This window comes from Pseudophryne corroboree, chromosome 6 (genome assembly GCF_028390025.1).
Source record: "Pseudophryne corroboree isolate aPseCor3 chromosome 6, aPseCor3.hap2, whole genome shotgun sequence".
NCBI lineage: Eukaryota > Metazoa > Chordata > Amphibia > Anura > Myobatrachidae > Pseudophryne > Pseudophryne corroboree.
The window spans coordinates 54,369,882-54,390,526 of NC_086449.1; the positions used below are offsets into that span (position 1 = coordinate 54,369,882).

The 20,645-nt window shown below is 47.0% G+C and overlaps 1 protein-coding gene across 3 annotated transcripts in view; it reads right to left on the bottom strand.

Annotated features, from left to right (window-relative positions):
• LOC134936102 (zinc finger protein 84-like) overlaps positions 1–20,645 on the bottom strand; it is an 88,320-nt gene that overhangs the window by 41,871 nt on the left and 25,804 nt on the right. The window lies entirely within an intron of this gene.

Consider the following 20,645-nt stretch of genomic DNA (forward strand, 5'->3'; position numbering starts at 1 on the left):
TCACGTCCTTCCTAGCCTTTATCAGCGTAGGAATGACCTCATCCGGAATGCCTTTTTCTGCTAGGATCCGGCGTTCAACCGCCATGCCGTCAAACGCAGCCGCGGTAAGTCTCGAAACAGACAGGGCCCCTGTTGCAACAAGTCCTGTCTTAGAGGCAGAGGCCACGGGTCCTCTGAGCATTTCTTGCAGATCTGGATACCAAGTCATTCTTTGCCAATCCGGAACAATGAGTATTGTTCTCACTCCTCTTTTTCTTATGATTCTCAGCACCTTGGGTATGAGAGGAAGAGGAGGCAATACATAGACCGACTGGAACACCCACAGCATCACCAGTGCGTCCACAGCTATCGCCTGAGGGTCTCTTGACATGGCGCAATACCTCTGTCGCTTTTTGTTGAGGCGGGATGCCATCATGTCCACTTGTGGCAGTTCCCACCGACTTGCAACCTGCGTGAAGACTTCTTGATTAAGTCCCCACTCTCCCGGGTGGAGGTCGTGCCTGCTGAGGAAGTCTGCTTCCCAGTTGTCCACTCCCGGAATGAACACTGCTGACAGTGCGCTTACATGATTCCCCGTCCAGCGCAGAATTCTGGTGGCTTCTACCATCGCCACCCTGCTCCTTGTGCCGCCTTGGCAGTTTACATGAGCCACTGCGGTGATGTTGTCTGACTGAATCAGAACCGGTTGGTCGAAGAAGGGACTCCGCTTGACGTAGGGCGTTGTATATGGCCCTTAGTTCCAAGATGTTGATGTGAAGGCAAGTCTCCTGACTTGACCACAGACCTTGGAAATTTCTTCCCTGTGTGACTGCCCCCACCCTCGGAGGCTTGCATCTGTGGTCACCAGGACCCAGTCCTGAATGCAGAATCTGCGACCCTCGAGAAGGTAAGCACTCTGCAGCCACCACAGAAGAGACACCCTGGCCCTGGGGGATAGGGTGATTAACCGATGCATCTGAAGATGTGATCCAGACCACTTGTCCAGTAAGTCCCATTGAAAGGTCCTCGCATGGAACCTGCCGAAGGGAATGGCCTCGTATGATGCCACCATCTTTCCCAGGACTCGCGTGCAGTGATGCACAGACACCTGTTTTGGTTTTAATAGGTTTCTGACCAGTGTCATGAGTTCCTGAGCCTTCTCCATCGGGAGATAAACCCTCTTCTGGTCTGTGTCCAGAATCATGCCCAGGAAAGGCAGACGAGTCGTAGGAATCAACTGCGACTTTGGAATATTTAGAATCCAGCCGTGTTGTCGTAACACTTCCAGAGAGCGTGCTACGCTGATCAACAACTGCTCTTGACCTCGCTTTTTAGGAGATCGTCCAAGTATGGGATAATTGTGACCCCCTGCTTCTGCAGGAGTACCATCATTTCCGCCATTACCTTGGTAAATATTCTCGGTACCGTGGAGACACCAAACGGCAACGTCTGAAATTGGTAATGACAATCCTGTACCACAAATCTGAGGTACGCCTGATGAGGTGGATAAATGGGGACATGAAGGTATGCATCCTTTATGTCCAGAGACACCATAAAATCCCCCCTCCCCCTTTCAAGGCTTGCGATGACCACTCTGTGCGACTCCATCTTGAACCTTTTCAGGTATATGTTCAGGGATTTTAAATTCAATATGGGTCTGACCGAACCGTCCGGTTTTGGTACCACAAACATGGTCGAATAATAACCCTTTCCTTGTTGAAGGAGGGGAACCTTGACCACCACCTGTTGAGGAAGATACAATTCACAAATTGTAGTTAACACTATTTCCCTCTCTAAGGGGGAAGCTGGCAGGGCCGATTTGAGGTATCGGTGAGGGGGCATCTCTTCGAATTCCAGCTTGTATCCCTGAGACACAATCTCTATTGCCCAGGGATCCAACTTGGAGTGAACCCACTTGTGGCTGAAATTTCGGAGACGCGCCCCCACCAGGCCTAGCTCCGCATGTGGAGCCCCAGCATCATGCAGTGGATTTAGTGGAAGCCGGGGAGGACTCCTGTTCCTGGGAACTAGCTGCGTTGTGCAGCTTCCTTCCTCTGCCCCTGCCTCTGGCAAGAAAGGAGGCACCTTGGACTTTCTTGCCTTTTTGTGATTGAAAGGACTGCATTTGGTAATACAGTGCTTTCTTAGGTTGTGAGGAAACATATGGCAAAAAATGTGACTTTCCAGCAGTAGCTGTGGAGACTAGGTCTGAGAGACCCTCCCCAAACAATTCCTCACCCTTGTAAGGTAAAACCTCCATGTGCCTTTTTGAGTCGGCATCACCTGTCCATTGCCGAGTCCACAGGACCCTTCTGGCAGAAATTGGCATTGCATTTATTCTAGAGCCCATGTCTCTTTGAGCATCTCTCATATATAGGACAGCGTCTTTTATATGCCCCAGGGTCATTAATATAGTATCCTTGTCTAAAGGTATCAAGTTCCTCAGACAGGGTGTCCGTCCATGCTGCTACAGCACTACACACCCAGGCCGACGCGATCGCTGGCCTCAGTAAGGTACCTGAATGTGTATAAATGGACTACAGGGTACCCTCTTGCTTTCTATCCGCAGCATCTTTTAGGGTGGCCGTATCCTCTTGGATAAGCGTGTTAAAGCTTTGTCCACCCTAGGGGAGGATTACCAGCGTAACCTGTCCATTGGCGGGAAAGGATACGCCATAAGCATCCGTTTGGAAATCTGCAGTATTTCATCTGGAGATTCCCAAGCCTTTTCACATAACTCATTTAGCTTGTGTGAAGGGGGAAAGGTCACCACCTGCCTTTTTTCCCCATACATATGAACCCTCTTGTCAGGGACTGGGGTTTCCTCTGTGATGTGCAACACATCCTTAATCGCTATAATCATATAACGGATGGATTTAGCCAATTTAGGCTGTAACTTTGCACCATCGTAATCGACACTGGAGTCAGAATCCATGTCGGTATCTGTGTCAACAATTTGGGATAGTGGGCGCTTCTGAAACCCTGACGGCCTCTGCGACATAGGACAGTCAGGGTCTCAGCCCGTGCCTGATCCTAAGGCTTCAGCTTTATCCAACATTTTATGCAAGGAATTAACATTATCATTTAAAACCTTCCACATATCCATCCAATCAGGTGTCAGCGCCGTCACCACATTCATTTGCTCCCGGCTCTGTTTCCACATAGCTTTCCTCGTCAAATATGTCGACACAAGCGTACAGACACCACACACACAGGGAATGCTCTTTTTGAAGACAGTTCCCCCACAAGGCCCTTTGGAGAGACAGAGAGAGAGTATGCCAGCACACACCCCAGCGCTATATAACCCAGGAATAACAGTAACTTAATGTTAACCCAGTAGCCGCTGTTATATTGATTTTTGCACCCTAATTATGTGCCCCCCTCTCTTTTTACCCTCTACTACCTTGTATCTGCAGGGGAGAGCCTGGGGAGCTTCCTCTCAGCGGAGCTGTGGAGAAAAAATGGCGCTGGTGAGTGCTGAGGAAGAAGCCACGCCCCCTCAGCGGCGGGCTTCTGTCCCACTTCAATATACAATTTTTGGCGGGGGCTCATACATATATACAGTGCCCAACTGTACATATGCAAAACTTTTGCCAAAGAGGTCCTAATTGCTGCGGAGCCCGTCTATTCCCCATGGTCCTTACGGAGTCCCCAGCATCCACTAGGACGTGTATAATTATATATATATATATATATATATATATATATATATATATATATATATATATACACACACACACACATACACACACACACACCTAAATCTGTGACTCTGTGCCCGTAACGCTGGGTGGAGTCACAGCAGTGGGCGGAGTCAGCAAGTCTCTGCTCCTGCTGCCTGTCCATCTCTCTCTCCCCCCTCCCCCCACCCATCAGCAGCTCTGATTCCCCGGCCGCGGCGCTGGCCCAACAACAACGGCTGATGCCGCCCCCGGCATACACATTAGGAGGCTCTCATAGCCCTCCCTGCCCCGCGTACACACACCCGCCGCCTCCTCCGCACACATCCCGCTGTCCGCTCTCCTGCTGTGACAGGAGGCGAGTGCTGCAGTGACGTCATCTCCTGCAGCACTCTCCTCCTGTCACACAGCCGGCACACTCCAGTCTCCGGGGGCTGCCAGCATCTACAGGCAAGCTGGAAACACCCCCGGAGCGAGAGAGAACATACCCGCGAGGCCACGCCCCTTTCACAGCAGACCACGCCCCCCTTTCGGCCGCGGGGGGGGGGGGAGAGATGTGTGCAACAGTAACACTACTTTCCCCCCTCTCTTCATCAGCTTCCTCACTGGGGACCCTCCCTGCCGACCCGCGTCTCTCTATCCCCTCCCTGCCGACCCGCGTCTCTCTATCCCCTCCCTGCCGACCCGCGTCTCTCTATCCCCTCCCTACGCCCCGCGTCTCTCTATATCCCCTCCCTACCGCCCCGCCTCTCTCTATCCCCTCCTCCCTATGCCTCTGTATCCCCTCCCTACCGCCCGCGTCTCAGTATCCCCTCCCTACCGCACTGCGTCTCTGTATCCCCTCCTACCGCCCCGCGTGTCTGTATCCCCTCCCTACCGCCCCGCGTGTCTGTATCCCCTCCCAGCCGCCCCGCGTCTCTCTATCCCCTCCCTATCGCCCGGGTCTCTCTATCCCCTCCCTACCGCCCCGCATCTCTCTATCCCCTCCCTGCCGACCCGCGTCTCTCTATCCCCTCCATACCACCCTGCGTCTTTCTATCCCCTCCCTACCGCCCCGCGTCTCTATATATCCCCCTTCCTACCGCCCCGCGTCTCTCTATCCCCTCGCAGCCGCCCCGCGTCTCTCTATCCCCTCCCTACCGCCCCCCCCCTTCTATCTATCCCCTCCCTACCGGCCCGCATCTCTCTATCCCCTCTATCCACTCATACAAATATTGAACCGCAGCAAGGCGTGCAGGGGTTAAGGGGGCGTAGCCCCTTTCGACGGTGTGAAGAGCGCCCGTAGGGCGCGATGAAGCACCTAGTACATACATATATACACACACACACACACACACACACACACACGGGCAGCAGTATATACACATGTTGACATACACAGGTGCAGCAGTTCATACAAATACTGGCATTATAAATAGGTGCAGCAGTACAGTAAATACACATGTAGGCGTTATACACAGGTAAAATAGAAACATTGATACTAAAATCAATGATAAAGAGCGCTTGATAAAAATATTTTAATACACAAAAATAATCTATAAAAATCAAAATATAATGACCACTAATAAGAAATATTAATTGGCTGATATTAAAATAAGCTCACACTTGTGCACAGTGTTATATTCAGAAGAATCAGTAAATATAGAGTCAGTTAATTTTATACAAAGATCCGGTTATTAAGCAATGATTCCGTGATATTAAATAGAAAGTTTTCTCACCCTCAGCAACTATTCAGGAGTCGTGTTCAAATACCTCATAGAGCACAAAAACTCAATTTTGAACCATTAAAAAATGTCGCGGTAGGAATCTTTAACGTGTTGGCAGCATCAATTAGAATTTGGCAACATTTCATGTATGCAGACGATCCCGATTAAATAGCTATTGCAGGACACTCGAGGGGGTGGAATTAACGGAGCGGGCAGTCATGGCAGTCTGTCCACGGAGCCGATTGTTAGCTGGAACAACCACTGCAGGGAGGGTGAATGAGACTGCAGTGTAGCCTTGTTACCGGAGCCGATGTTAGCGTGGGAGATTGGCACCGCCGCAGCTGACAGGCACAGCACTCTGTCCACAGTGATGATCAGAGCGGGGCAATCACCGCAGGGAGATGGTAAACACAGCTATCACCATATCTTTGTAAGCTGAAGCAAATGTGTACACGCGTTTCTCCGCTGTGATTATTAGCGGTTTCTTCAGGAGATGTATACAGGTGCCTGTATCGGATGTGCTTTTAAAGTGGAATCAGACAATGAGAAAAGTTCACATTTATTAGGCAGCACCTGTGAATAGTGGTTTCATCAGCCGGTTCAGCAGGTCATAGAAACGGAGTATTAATATATATATATTAACAAAATAATTAACATCTATAAAATATAGAAGATAAAAAGTATACATTAATCTAATTAATCAGGTGTATAGAAGTAGAGAACAGGATAAACATAGTAGCAGTGTAGATATTCCCCCAAATCTAAACAGCAAGTGAGCAAGGAAGGACGTTCTGTTGTTCAAACTATTGTCTAATATATAGAATGATTCTGTTATTTTATTATATAGAAGTTATACATAAGGAAAATTATCCCAACTTTCTCACTTGGAACTCACTAAGAGGAATACATTTTCCAACAGAGACTATAATCAAACAAAAATTCATACTTATGTAACCCAGGTCACTAAAGGTAACTAAACTAAAACACACAGTAATATTTTTTATATATAGAGAGGGTGGATGGTTGCATAATCATAGCAGAGTTTGAGACCTTTAAAAAAGTGGGACTCCTGAACTTGGATATGACATCAAACGATATTAGTTTTCCGCAGAACACTAGCTTATTTTATTGAATTAGTTTCCAATTAGAACTAAATGTGCACAGATCTATAAAATAAGCTAATGTTCTGCGGAAAACTAATATCGTTTGATGTCATATCCAAGTTCAGGAGTCCCACTTTTTTAAAGGTCTCAAACTCTGCTATGATTATGCAACCATCCACCCTCTCTATATGTAAAAAATATTACTGTGTGTTTTAGTTTAGTTACCTTTAGTGACCTGGGTTACAAAAGTATGAATTTTTGTTTGATTATAGTCAGTTGGAAAATGTATTCCTCTTAGCGAGTTTCAAGTGAGAAAGTTGGGATAATTTTCCTTATGTATAACTTCTAAATAATAAAATAACAGAATCATTCTATATACAGGTTGAGGATCCCATATCCAAATATTCCGAAATACGGAATATTCCGAAATATGGACTTTGAGTGAGAGTGAGATAGTGAAACCTTTGTTTTTTGATGGCTCAATGTACACAAACTTTGTTTAATACACAAAGTTATTAAAAATATTGTATTAAATGACCTTTAGACTGTGTGTATAAGGTGTATATGAAACAAATGAATTGTGTGAATGTAGACACACTTTGTTTAATGCACAAAGTTATAAAAAATATTGGCTAAATGACCTTCAGGCTGTTTGTATAAGGTGTATATGAAACATAAATGCATTCTGTGCTTAGATTTAGGTCCCATCACCATGATATCTCATTATGGTATGCAATTATTCCAAAATACGTAATAATCATATATCCAAAATACCTCTGGTCCCAAGCATTTTAGATAAGGGATACTTAACCTGTATTAGACAATAGTTTGAACAACAGAACGTCCTTCCTTGCTCACTTGCTGTTTAGATTTGGGGGAATATCTACACTGCTACTATGTTTATCCTGTTCTCTACTTCTATACACCTGATTAATTAGAAGATTAATGTATATTTAATTCACCACTAGCGAGCTTCAAAAAAGCATAAGAAATGTATATCTTGATCTCTATTTATAAAACCGTAAAAATTATATATTATAAAGAAAATAACAAATTTGTATTAAACACTGAACCATGATGAGACTTGATCTCATGACCCTATGTATGAAAGTCCGGTAATATACCATGTGGGCCACAAGGGTTTTGATTTATAATGAGACTAGTTAGAATACTAATGGTTTCAATTTTAGGAGTTGAAAACACCTGAAGTTTCTCTGTGATGCCAATTAGTTTTATGTTTAACACATACATACATATATATATATATATATATATATATATATATATATATATATATATATATATATATTTTATACATACACTGTACCAACCATTATGCCTAAATGAATTAGATTATGAAAATACTTTTTATCTTCTATATTTATAGGTGTTATTATATATTTTGTTAATATATTTTAATACTCCGTTTCTATGACCTGCTGAACCGGCTGATGAAACAACTATTCACAGGTGCTGCCTAATAAATGTGGATTTTTCTTATTGGCCGATTCCACTTTGAAAGCTCATCAGATACAGGCACCTGTATACATCTGTTAGGGTCTCCTGCCCTGTGCTGCCACGTCGTCATGGCAACCGGGAGACAAGTGCTAGTGGAGTAACCTGAGCGCAGCTGATACTCCGGTTCGGGTCTTTTGCTGTGCAGTGGTTATAGGCTCTGTGCACGGCAGGGGATCCGGTGCTGGTTTTTGTGCTCACAGTCTGTGAGGTCTGAGTGGGGCGTGAACAGCACCTGCTTTATAAGGCCTCTTTTCAGGGTAAGCAGATGCTGCTGAATCTTTGTTGGTTAGTCAGTTCATGAAAGTTAGCCAGTACTGTGTAGCTTTGTATTTGTTTGTTGCTTACTGCAAATAGGCCTGGGGATTTGGTATTACACTCTGCCAATCCAGACCTAGCAGTAAGACTGGAGTCAGTCGTTTAGCTTGCTGGGGTTCTGTTACTACTCTGTGAACTTAGCAAGTTTGCGGCTGTATTCTAAGACTTGCCTGTCTAATCCTGTCTCACTGTGCTAGGTGTCAGGGGTCAGTTTAGTGGCAGTAAGCTAAAACCTGTGCACTGCAAGTGAGAATTAGGATTGTGGAGATTCTCCTTGTGTCTATCATTCCATCCCTGACCAAGGAGTTTACTGCCACACCCGTTGGTAACCCTTTAGGGTTTTGCTGTTGCCCTTAGCAACAGCATTTCGGGTTCTCTACATATTAAAACACAACATCTTGCTTTTCCATCTGAGCAGTTCTAATACAAGGGAGATACCCAGTTCCTTAGCCTCTGGGCTTCTCTGTTCACTTTGTGTGTATTTTGTTACCCTATCACCTTCTGTATACGTTATGTCATATCCCCCAGTTTGTCTGTGAGTCCATCTGTTTTGCATAACAGTTCAAACACCAGTACATTCCTGCAGACACTGGAGTGCATAACAGTTCTGACACCAGTACTTTCCTGCAGGCACTGGTGTGCATAACATATTCAGCAGCCTAATACTCCTGTTGAAATTTTGTGGGAATATGGAGCATACCCCTCAAAATACGTTGCAACAGGTGGTCGATCAGGTGCAGGTCCTGACTCGACAATTTAATGATTTGTCCATTAAAATGCACACCTCCCAGGCTGCTGGCGGAGCTCCCGCAGCAACAGCACCTGCAGGGGTTAAGGAGCCGAAAGTAAATCTCCCGGATCGTTTTTCTGGAGATCGCTCGCAGTTCTTTTGTTTCAAGGAGAGCTGCAAGCTATACTTCCGGCTTAGGCCTCAGTCTTCTGGGTCGGAGATTCAGCGGGTGGGCATAGTGATTTCCTTGCTACAAGGAGACCCACAGGTCTGGGCATATGGGTTGCAGCCTGACTGTCCGTCGCTTAAAAGTGTTGATGCTTTTTTTTACGGCACTGGGCATGTTGTATGATGACCCTGACAAGACGGCCTCAGCCGAGGCTCAGATTTCGATCCTTAAGCAAGGGCGAAGGCCAGTTGAGGTTTACTGTACGGAGTTTCGGAGGTTGGCCCATGATACCCAGTGGAATGACCCAGCCCTGAGACACCAGTACCGAAGAGGTCTTTCTAACCAGATAAAGGACCAACTGGTACAATATCCCTTGCCTGATAGCTTGGATCAGCTCATGCAGTTATCCATCCGGGTGGATAGACGGCTGAGAGAGCGTAGGCTTGAAAGGGAGACTGAGATTTCCTTCCTTCCCAAGGGAACCTCAGACTCTGAGGAATTTTCTGAGGAGCCTATGCAGATTGGGGCTACCCGCCTCTCCTCGCGTGAGAAGACGCGGAGGAGACAGCAGGGGTTGTGTTTGTACTGTGGGAATAAAGGTCATGTGGTAGTATCATGCCCAGAAAAGCCAGAAAACTTCAGGGCCTGAGGGTGATGGGAAATATCCTGTCAGGCCAGAAGTCAGAATTTCCCAAGAAGACTTTTATCATTCCGGTGACCTTGAAGATCCTTGGTCAAACTGTCAAGACTGAGGCCTTTGTGGACAGTGGGGCCGACGGGGTTTTTATGGACCGCCAATTCGCCCTGAAACACTCTGTTCCCTTAGTACCCTTGGCATCGGAGATTGAGATTTGTGGGTTAAACGGGGAACCATTATCCCAAGGTAAAATTACCTCTTGCACTAGCCAGATTTCTTTGTTTATTGGAGCCACACACTCTGAAAAATTGTCCTTTTATGTGACTGTCTGTACTTTTGCCCCATTGGTGTTGGGGTTACCCTGGTTAAGGGCCCACAATCCTCAATTTGACTGGGTCTCTGGGGAGATTCTTAGTTGGGGTACTGATTGTTTCAGGAGTTGCTTGAGCCTTCCAGTCAGGCTCTCGCAGCTAAGTTTGCCAGGATTGCCAGGGTGTTATGCAGATTTTGCGGACGTGTTCTCCAAAAAAGTTGCAGAGGTACTACCTCCCCATCGCCCCTATGACTGTGCCATTGATTTGTTGCCAAATGCTAAGCTTCCCAAGAGCAGGTTGTACTCCCTGTCACGTCCTGAGACTCAGGCTATGGCAGAGTACATTCAGGAGAACTTGGCTAAGGGATTTATCAGACCTTCACAGTCTCCAGTTGGGTCGGGGTTCTTCTTCGTGGGTAAAAAGGACGGTTCGTTGCGACCCTGCATCGACTTCAGGGAATTGAACCGTATCACGATTAAAAACTCATACCCACTGCCTCTCATTTCGGTCTTGTTTGACCAGCTTCGTACTGCCACCATTTTTTCTAAGATTGACCTACGCGGTGCGTACAATCTAATCCGAATAAGAGAGGGGGATGAATGGAAGACTGCCTTTAATACCCACTCAGGGCATTATGAATATTTGGTGATGCCTTTTGGGCTCTGTAATGCCCCGGCAGTCTTCCAGGATTTCATGAATGATGTGCTCAGGGAATATTTGGATAGATTCTTAGTTGTATACTTAGATGACATCCTAATCTTCTCCCATTCCCTGGAGGAACATCGGAAGCATGTACGCTTAGTCCTCCAGAAACTCAGAGACCACCGGCTTGGGGCGAAGCTGGAGAAGTGCGAATTTGAAGTTCAGCAAATCGCATTTCTAGGATATATTATCTCCCCAGAAGGTTTCCAAATGGAGGGTTCCAAGGTACAGGCTGTCCTGGATTGGGTGCAGCCCACTAGTTTGAAGGCGCTTCAGCGTTTCCTGGGCTTTGCGAATTTTTATAGACGATTTATCGCTGGATTTTCGTCTATAGTGGCGCCCTTGGTGGCACTCACTAAGAAAGGGGCGGATGTTGCTCACTGGTCTTGTGAGGCTAAAGCGGCTTTTGCCCGTCTCAAAAGGGCATTTGTTTCGGCCAAGGTGCTGCGACACCCAGATCCAGAGCGTCCTTTTGTGGTGGAGGTGGATGCCTCTGAGATGGGTATTGGGGCAGTGCTTTCTCAGATGGGAGTGTCTGATAATCGCCTTCATCCCTGTGCTTACTTTTCCCGTAAATTTTCGCCTGCCGAGATGAATTATGACGTGGGTAACCGGGAATTGTTGGCTATTAAGGATGCACTCGAGGAGTGGAGACACTGGCTTGAGGGGGCTAAGTTTGTGGTCTCAATTCTCACTGACCATAAGAATCTGGCATATTTAGAGTCAGCGAAGCGTCTCAATGCCAGGCAGGCACGATGGGCTTTGTTTTTTGCTCGCTTTAATTTTTTGATAACATATCGCCCTGGGTCAAAAAACATCAAGGCTGATGCGCTCTCGCAGAGTTTTGCTCCAATCCAGGAGACCACCGAGGAGCCGTTGCCCATTGTTTCCCCATCATGTATTAAAGTGGGCATTACCCAGGACCTCTTATCATTAGTCCTTAGAGCACAGGAGCAGGCTCCTCCAGACCTTCCGGTAGGTCTTTTGTTTGTGCCTCCTAGGTTAAGACAGCGAGTGTTCCTGGAATTCCATGCCAAGAAGACGGCAGGTCACCCGGGTATTGCCAGAACTCGGGAGTTGCTATCTAGGGCGGTGTGGTGGCCCTCGGTGGCTAAGGATGTGGATCAGTGGGTTCGGGCATGTGACATCTGTGCCCGAAATAAGACTCCTAGAGGGGTTCCTGTTGGCCCATTACATCCACTCTCTATCCCATCTAAGCCATGGACCCACATTTCAATGGATTTTGTGGTGGACTTGCCCAAATCCTCGGGGATGACAGCCATCTGGGTTGTCGTTGACAGGTTTTCGAAGATGGCGCACTTCGTTCCACTGGTTGGGCTGCCATCAGCCAGACGCCTGTCTGAATTATTTATGCTGCATGTTGTGCGTCTCCACGGGTTGCCACTTGATGTGGTCTCTGACCGCGGATCCCAGTTTGTGGCCAAATTCTGGAGGGCATTTTGTTCCGATCTCCAGATTTCTGTCAGCTTGTCGTCAGGCTACCATCCGCAGTCTAATGGGCAGACTGAAAGGGTGAACCAGTCCTTGGAGCAGTTCCTCAGGTGTTATGTCTCCAAGTGTCAGACTGACTGGGTTGCTCATCTGTCCATGGCGGAGTTTGCCTATAACAACGCGGCTCACTCTACTACAGGGATCTCTCCCTTCCTTTGTGTGTATGGGCATCATCCTAAGGCCAATTCTTTTGACCCCCTGGACTCCACGCCTGGTGGTTCCTCTGTGGTTTCGGTCCTTAGAGGTATTTGGCGGAAAGTGAAGGAAGCCCTTGTGTCTGTGTCATTAGTGACCAAAAGGGTTTTTGATAAGCGGAAAAGACCCTGCAGCTTCAAATTAGGAGACTTCGTCTGGTTGTCTACCAAGAATTTGAAGTTGAGACAGCCATCTCATAAGTTAGGGCCCCGGTTCATCGGCCCTTATAAGATCACCAGGGTTATCAATCCGGTGGCATTTCAGTTAGATCTGCCCCGTTCTTTGGGTATCAATAAAACATTTCATTGTTCCCTTTTAAAACGGGCGATTAGTAATCCTTCTTCCAGTGGAAGACCTTCCCCTCTTCTGATACGTGGCCAGAGGGAGTTTGTTGTTGAAAGGATTCTTGACTCCAAGGTGGTTCGGGGGCGGCTGTCATTTTTGGTGCACTGGAAGGGGTATGGCCCGGAGGAGCGGTCGTGGGTGCGCAGTTGTGATCTTCATGCCTCCAGACTGATACGCTCTTTCTTCTCGCAGTTCCCCAATAAACCCGGTGGTAGGGGTTCTTTGACCCCTCGTCAGAGGGGGGGTACTGTTTGGGTCTCCTGCCCTGTGCTGCCACGTCGTCATGGCAACCGGGAGACAAGTGCTAGTGGAGTAACCTGAGCGCAGCTGATACTCCGGTTCGGGTCTTTTGCTGTGCAGTGGTTATAGGCTCTGTGCACGGCAGGGGATCCGGTGCTGGTTTTTGTGCTCACAGTCTGTGAGGTCTGAGTGGGGCGTGAACAGCACCTGCTTTATAAGGCCTCTTTTCAGGGTAAGCAGATGCTGCTGAATCTTTGTTGGTTAGTCAGTTCATGAAAGTTAGCCAGTACTGTGTAGCTTTGTATTTGTTTGTTGCTTACTGCAAATAGGCCTGGGGATTTGGTATTACACTCTGCCAATCCAGACCTAGCAGTAAGACTGGAGTCAGTCGTTTAGCTTGCTGGGGTTCTGTTACTACTCTGTGAACTTAGCAAGTTTGCGGCTGTATTCTAAGACTTGCCTGTCTAATCCTGTCTCACTGTGCTAGGTGTCAGGGGTCAGTTTAGTGGCAGTAAGCTAAAACCTGTGCACTGCAAGTGAGAATTAGGATTGTGGAGATTCTCCTTGTGTCTATCATTCCATCCCTGACCAAGGAGTTTACTGCCACACCCGTTGGTAACCCTTTAGGGTTTTGCTGTTGCCCTTAGCAACAGCATTTCGGGTTCTCTACAAATTAAAACACAACATCTTGCTTTTCCATCTGAGCAGTTCTAATACAAGGGAGATACCCAGTTCCTTAGCCTCTGGGCTTCTCTGTTCACTTTGTGTGTATTTTGTTACCCTATCACCTTCTGTGTACGTTATGTCATATCCCCCAGTTTGTCTGTGAGTCCATCTGTTTTGCATAACAGTTCAAACACCAGTACATTCCTGCAGACACTGGAGTGCATAACAGTTCTGACACCAGTACTTTCCTGCAGGCACTGGTGTGCATAACAACATCTCCTGAAGAAACCGCTAATAATCACAGCGGAGAAACGCATAGAGGAAGCTCCTCAGTGTACACATTTGCTTCAGCTAACAAAGATAGGGTGATAGCCGTGTTTACCATCTCCCTGCAGTGATTGCCCCGCTCTGATTATCATCTCTGTGGACAGAGTGCTGCGCCTGTTAGCTCCGGCGGTGACATTCTCCCACGCTAACATCGGCTCCGGTAACAAGGCTACACTGCAGTCTCATTCACACTCCCTGCAGTGGTTGTTCCAGCTAACAATCAGCTCCGTGGACAGACTGCCGTGACTGCCCACTCTGGTAATTTCACCCCCTCGAGTGTCCTGCAATAGATATTTAAATCGGGATCGTCTGCATACATGAAATGTTGCCAAATTGTAATTGATGCTGCCAACACGTTAAAGATTCCTACCTCGACATTTTTTAATGGTTCAAAATTGAGTTTTTGTGCTCTATAAGAGGTATTTGAACAAGACTCCTGAATAGTTGCTGAGGGTGAGAAAACTTTCTATTTAATATCACGGAATCATTGCTTAATAACCGGCTCTTTGTATAAAATGAACTGACTCTATATTTACTGATTCTTCTGAATATAGCACTGTGCACAAGTGTGAGCTTATTTTAATATCAGCCAATTAATATTTCTTATTAGTGGTCATTATATTTTGATTTTTATAGATCATTTTTGTATATTAAAATATTTTTATCAAGCGCTCTTTATCATTGATTTTAGTATCAATGTTTCTATTTAATCTATTTGGTTAAATTAACATCAGATTGTCCCGTAGGAGCCGCTTAATTCATTTTTTATATTGACTTTAGTTGGATAAATTTATTCTAATATTATCCTTTAGGCGGTGTTAATTTAGTATTGCACGCAATATATTTTCCATGTGCTCAAACAGCACTGAACGCATCTGAAAATTATTTAATTATACACAGGTGTAAAAGTGTATACACATGTGGGCATTATACACAGGTGCAGCAGTATATACTGCTGGGAATTTGGCAAGCTTTGGTCAGATATGCAGAGAAGGTAGGCTGTCAGACTTTTTACGCCCGAGTTTTGACTATAAAAATGATTGGAATACAATGAATATATTTATAATACATTATCTGTATTTCTGCAGCAGGGCACACTGGTATTCCATAGGGAATAACATCAAGGTGTAGAGTTGGATCTTGATCTGAGGCACCAACAGGCTAAAGCTTTGACTGTTCCAAGATGCACTGCGCCACCTCCTCTATATCCCCAGCTGCAGGCAGTGGAGCTCAGTTTGTAAGATGGTGCCTGCAGAGCAGGCAGCTAACAGGATGGGCTGCTCTAAGCAGCCCTAAAAAGATTGAGAAGAAAGACGACTTCAAGGGCCGACGCACAGGCACTAGTTGCTATATGTCATGCTGACATATCGTGCTGCGGCTCCCTCACCTACCCTAGCGGCGCTGTATACTCCCGCGCCCTGGTTGCCAGGTACTTACAGCGGTGGCGCTCCAGTTTCATTAGGCACATACATACCGCCGCTGCTCTCCTAGATCGCGTGGCCGCACATCTAGGGAAGTGGTAAGAGGGTTCCCCAGGCGGTACCGCCAAAATCGCGATCCAGGCGTAGTCTCCGGCGATGGACCGCGCCGCTGGCGTGGACACTGGCCATGCAGGGACCCCACTATATCCACCAGGGCAAAGAACACAGATCGGGTTTACTAAAATCCGTTTCACATGGGCTCCATAGAACCTGGTAGTGAAGTCCAGCAGAGGGGATAAGGTACTGACCTGTAGCCCCTCCCCCAGGCACCATCTACAGCAGATGTTCCCACTCTGGAGCTGAGTCTCTCTCTCCCTCACAGCATTTGGGCGCCATTACACAGAGCTGCGCTGATTCTGGGACTGCTGGGCACTGTCTCCTCTGTAAAGTCGCCTGCCTCATCAGCACTGTGCATTTACAGGACACTTAACTAACACTGTCTAAACGACATGTAGAATACTTAAGTACAAGTGCATAACTATATGAATATTTAGTACAAGTATTCTTTGATATACATCCAGTGTTTACGGTGCATTGTTATATCTGTAACATACATAGCTCTATGTAGTATTACCAGTGCAGTTTTATTGTTGTATGTAATAAATTTCTGCATTGTACATGCGACTGTGCCAATAGCTGCTGTGTGGTTTCCATTCAGTGTATCTCACACCTATTACTATCCCTATATTCTGTACCCTGAGGGGGGCTAAGTGCGTCAGGGAGGATAGATAGAATTCACAGGATATACTATTTGGTATTTTTCTGTGTATTTTTAATAACCCTATACCGCTTAAATCTTCCATTTGTGTTCTGCGTTTGCAGTCACCTTACACAGGGTTTTTTTTTTGTCCAGTATTGTGTTTGTCTGGTTATATTGTACTACTACTACGCCCTAAGGCTACATTTCCAAGTAATGTCTGCTACACAGGGAGGGAAGTCCGTGGACGCTGCTGCCTCATGCAGCGCTGACGCCACGGTTTTACCCGAGGAAAAATTTCAGCTGAGGGTCCAGGTACTGGGTGTTCTGCCCCTCCTGGTCAGCCTACAGCACACCAAAACCCACCTTGGGCTGCTTTCTTCAATATGCCGACTATGCTGGTAACAAGACTTACGCCCCCTGTGGGACCTCCTGTGCCATTACAGCTGTATATTGACCCTGCAATTAATCCGCCATGGGCGGATACTCTGTCAAATCTGTTACAGCAATTAAATCAGTCCTTGGTTAAACAAACACCTAACTCTAGCCCTCCTAGGACCAAAAGGGTCATCTAAGCGGGCAATGTCTTCCTCACAATCCACTCATTGTTCGGATACTTCATCCGATGAAGATGGGGAATATACTGATCCATCAGACACTGATGCAGCTGCTTCTGATAAGGAATCTATAACACAGGTTTATGTACCTGTCCTAGTGGAGGCTATCGCACCGATTCTTCAGATTGATGACCCTCCAGATACGTCTAAGAAACCTGATAAGTTCAAACATCAGAAGGTCACTAAAATTAGTTTTACCACATTCTGAACATTTAGTTGACATTCGACAGGAATCCTGGGAGTCTCCAGGAAAGAAAATTAGATGCTAGCTCGGTATCCCGTCGCTGCAGAGTTAAGTAAAAATTGGGAAACACCACCTCTGGTGTACTCACATGTCGCACATTTTGTGGTATCTTCTACTCTGCCTGTCACTACCGTCACCTCTCTGAACCGACAGATAAGAGTGTGGAGGGTTGTTTGAAGTCGATTTACAATCTTGCAGGTGTTGTACATAGACCCACTATAGCAGCTCCTTGGGATACAAAAGCTATTGAAGCCTGGGTTCAAGAAGTTGAGGTGGATCTACATCTGTATTTTTCTGATAATGCCAAACAGTGTCTTTCATATATTACCACAGCCTCTGATACCTTTTAAGGGAAACATCCTTTTTGGGGGAAGATCTGAACAAGATTGTTGCATGTCTGCAGAGTACTAATGTTTCGGCTCCGAAGGCTAAGAGTACCTTTCGTTCCTTTCGACCTCCAAGTAAAGCAAAGGGTCAGGTGTACCCAAAACAGGCTTGCACTTCCAAAACCTCTAAGCCCAAACCTAAACATTCCTGGGCTGACAGTCAGCCTGCTTCCAAACCAGACAAGCCTGCAGCAGGACGGGGCGGGCCTCCCCCTGAGGGACTCCAGGGTGAGAGGACGACTTCCGCGGTTCACCCAGGTATGGTTACAGACAACTTCAGACGCCTGGGTGAGGGAAGTCGTCACTCATGGATACGTCATCTCTTTGAAAAAACATCCACCTGGCCAATTTTGCTTGACAAATATCCCTTTGGACCTGTTGAATGCAAAAACCTCTACATTGATGGTACAATCCCTCCTGGACACAGCTGTGATAGTGCCGTTGCCTCTGGCTCAGAGAAGCAGGGGGTACTATTCATCTCTGTTCCTAGTTCCGAAACAGAATGGATCCTCCCGGCCCATTCTCAACCTCAAGTCTTTGAACAAATTTGTGAAGGTATCCAAATTCCGTATGGAAACTCTTTACTCTATTGTTCTGGCCTTGGAGCCCAAGTTCTATATGGTATACCTCGACCTAAAGGATGCTCACCTACATATACCTATTGCCATGTCGCGGTTTGTTTTTGGCAATCTACATTATCAATTCCAGGCCTTGCCTTTTGGATTGACCACAGCTCCGAGAATCTTCACCAGGGTCACGGTGGTCATGATGGCTCTTCTCCGCCGCCAGGTTATCAGGATCCTGCAGTGTATGGATGACTTGTTAATCCTGGCAAACTCCCCGGAGGTTCTCCTCCGTCATCTGGAACTGATGGTCCAATTCCTGCAAGCCCACGGGTGACTCATCAACTGGAGGAAATCCTCACTGGTCCCTGCTACACACAGCCAATGGTTGTTCTCGTCTCCAGAGAAGGTCCTGAAACTTCAGGACAAGGTAAGATGCTTCCTATCTCGCCCACATGTGTCGATCACTCAGCGATGCAAGTACTAGGCCTCATGGGGTCGGCCTTCACTCAATTTTATTCTTGCCCTCTGCAGCGGTTAATCCTTTCCAAGTGGGACGGCCTGCCTCACTGGATCAGGTCTCACACGATTTCCTTGACTCTGGAAGTTCATGTGTCTCTGAGCTGGTGGCTCCAGGACCAACGATTGAGCAGGGGTTGTCCCTTCTGGATCTCCAACTGAGTCCCTCTAATGACGGATGCCTGTCTGCGGGTTGGGGCGCGGGGTTGGAGTAACACTTTTCAGGGTTGGTGGACATGGGAGGAATCTCTCCTTCCGATAAACATTCTGCTGGAGTTGCAGGCAGTGTCAATGCTCTGAAACTGGCCCTGCCTCTGGTGCAGAACAGGCCTGTTCAACTACAGTCGGACAACGCCACAATGGTGGCGTACATAAATCAAGGTGGCACTTGAAGCCGCATGGCAATGATGGAAGTGTCAAAGATTCTTCTATGGGCGGAACGCCAGCTGAAAACCATATTGGCAGCGTTCATTCTGGGAGTCCTCAACTGGGAAGCGGACTTCCTCAGTAGTCAGGACGTACATGCCGGAGTGGAGCATTCACCCAGAAGTCTTTCAACTCCTAGTGGACAAGTGGGGCCTACCAGATGTAGACCTGATGGCGTCAACACAATCACAAGGTTCCAGTCTTCGGAACAAGAACAAGGGATCTTCAAGCGGCATTTGTGGACGCAATGGCAATTCCATGGAACTTTTGGCTGCCGTACGTGTTCCCTCCGGTGTCACTCCTGCCCAGAGTAGTGAGGAAATTGAAGCAAGAAGGAGGAATTCTTCTTCTAATAGCTCCAGCGTGGCCCAGACGGCATTGGTTCTCAGACCTGCAGGGTCTCTCGATAGAGCGTCCTCTCCTACTTCCGCAACGCCCAGACCTCCTCGTTCAGGGCCCTTTGTGTCTACCAGGATCTGGCCCAACTGGATTGGACGGTGTGGCTCTTGAATTTTCAGTTCTGAGGGATAAAGGATTTTCTGAGGCAGTCATTCAAACTATGTTGAAAGCCCGTAAACAGTCTTTGGATCGGATTTATTATAGTGTCTGGAATTCTTACCTCACCTGGTGTGCGGCTAAGAATTATGATGCGTACAAGTTCAGTACTGCCAAACTTTTGGCTTTTCTGCAACAGGGCCTGGACTTAGGCCTTCGTTTGGCCTCCCTCAAGGTTCATATTTCAGCCTTGTCGGTATGGTTTCAGAGAAAAATTACGACTGCCTGTTCATACATTCACTCAAGGTGTTTTACGGATTCAACCTCCCTATGTCCCTCCTGTGGCTCCTTGGGATTTGTCCGTTGTTCTGGATGCCCTACAAAAGTCTCTGTTTGAACCTCTTGAGTCTGTGGACCTTAAGTGGCTTACACTTAAGGTCGTATTTTTGCTGAATAATGCCTCTGCTAGAATGGTTTCAGACTTGGGCGACTTATCCTGTTGGTCACCCTTTCTGATTTTTCACCGTGACCGTGCTGTTCTTAGAACTTACCCTGGTTATCTGCCTAAGGTGGTGTCGTCTTTCCATCTTAACCAAGAGATTGTGGTTCCGGCCTTTGCCTCTCCTGGTTTGTCCTCCAAAGAATGGTCTTTGGATGTGGTATGGGTTCTACGTATATATGTGTGAAGAGAACCGCCTCTCTTAGGAGATCTGATTCTTTGCCGGTTTTGGTTTTCACAAAAGTGGCTGGCCTGCGAATAATCAGACCTTGGCCAGATGGATTAGATTGGTGATTGCACAAGTTTATGTATAGGCTGGATTTCCAGCTCCTGCTACCATCAAGGACCATTCTACTCAGTCTGTTGGACCTTTTTGGGTGGCCCGCCATGGTGCGGCCCTAGAACAATTGTGCAAGGCGGCTACATGGTCCTCAGTGAACACATAAATCAGGTTTTATGCCTTTGGTACTTCCGCCTTCCAGGATGCTTCCTTTGGATGCCGGGTTCTTGTGCCCGCTACAGTGCATCCCCTCCCATGAGGAATTGCTTTAGGACATCCCTGATGTTACTCCCTGTGGAA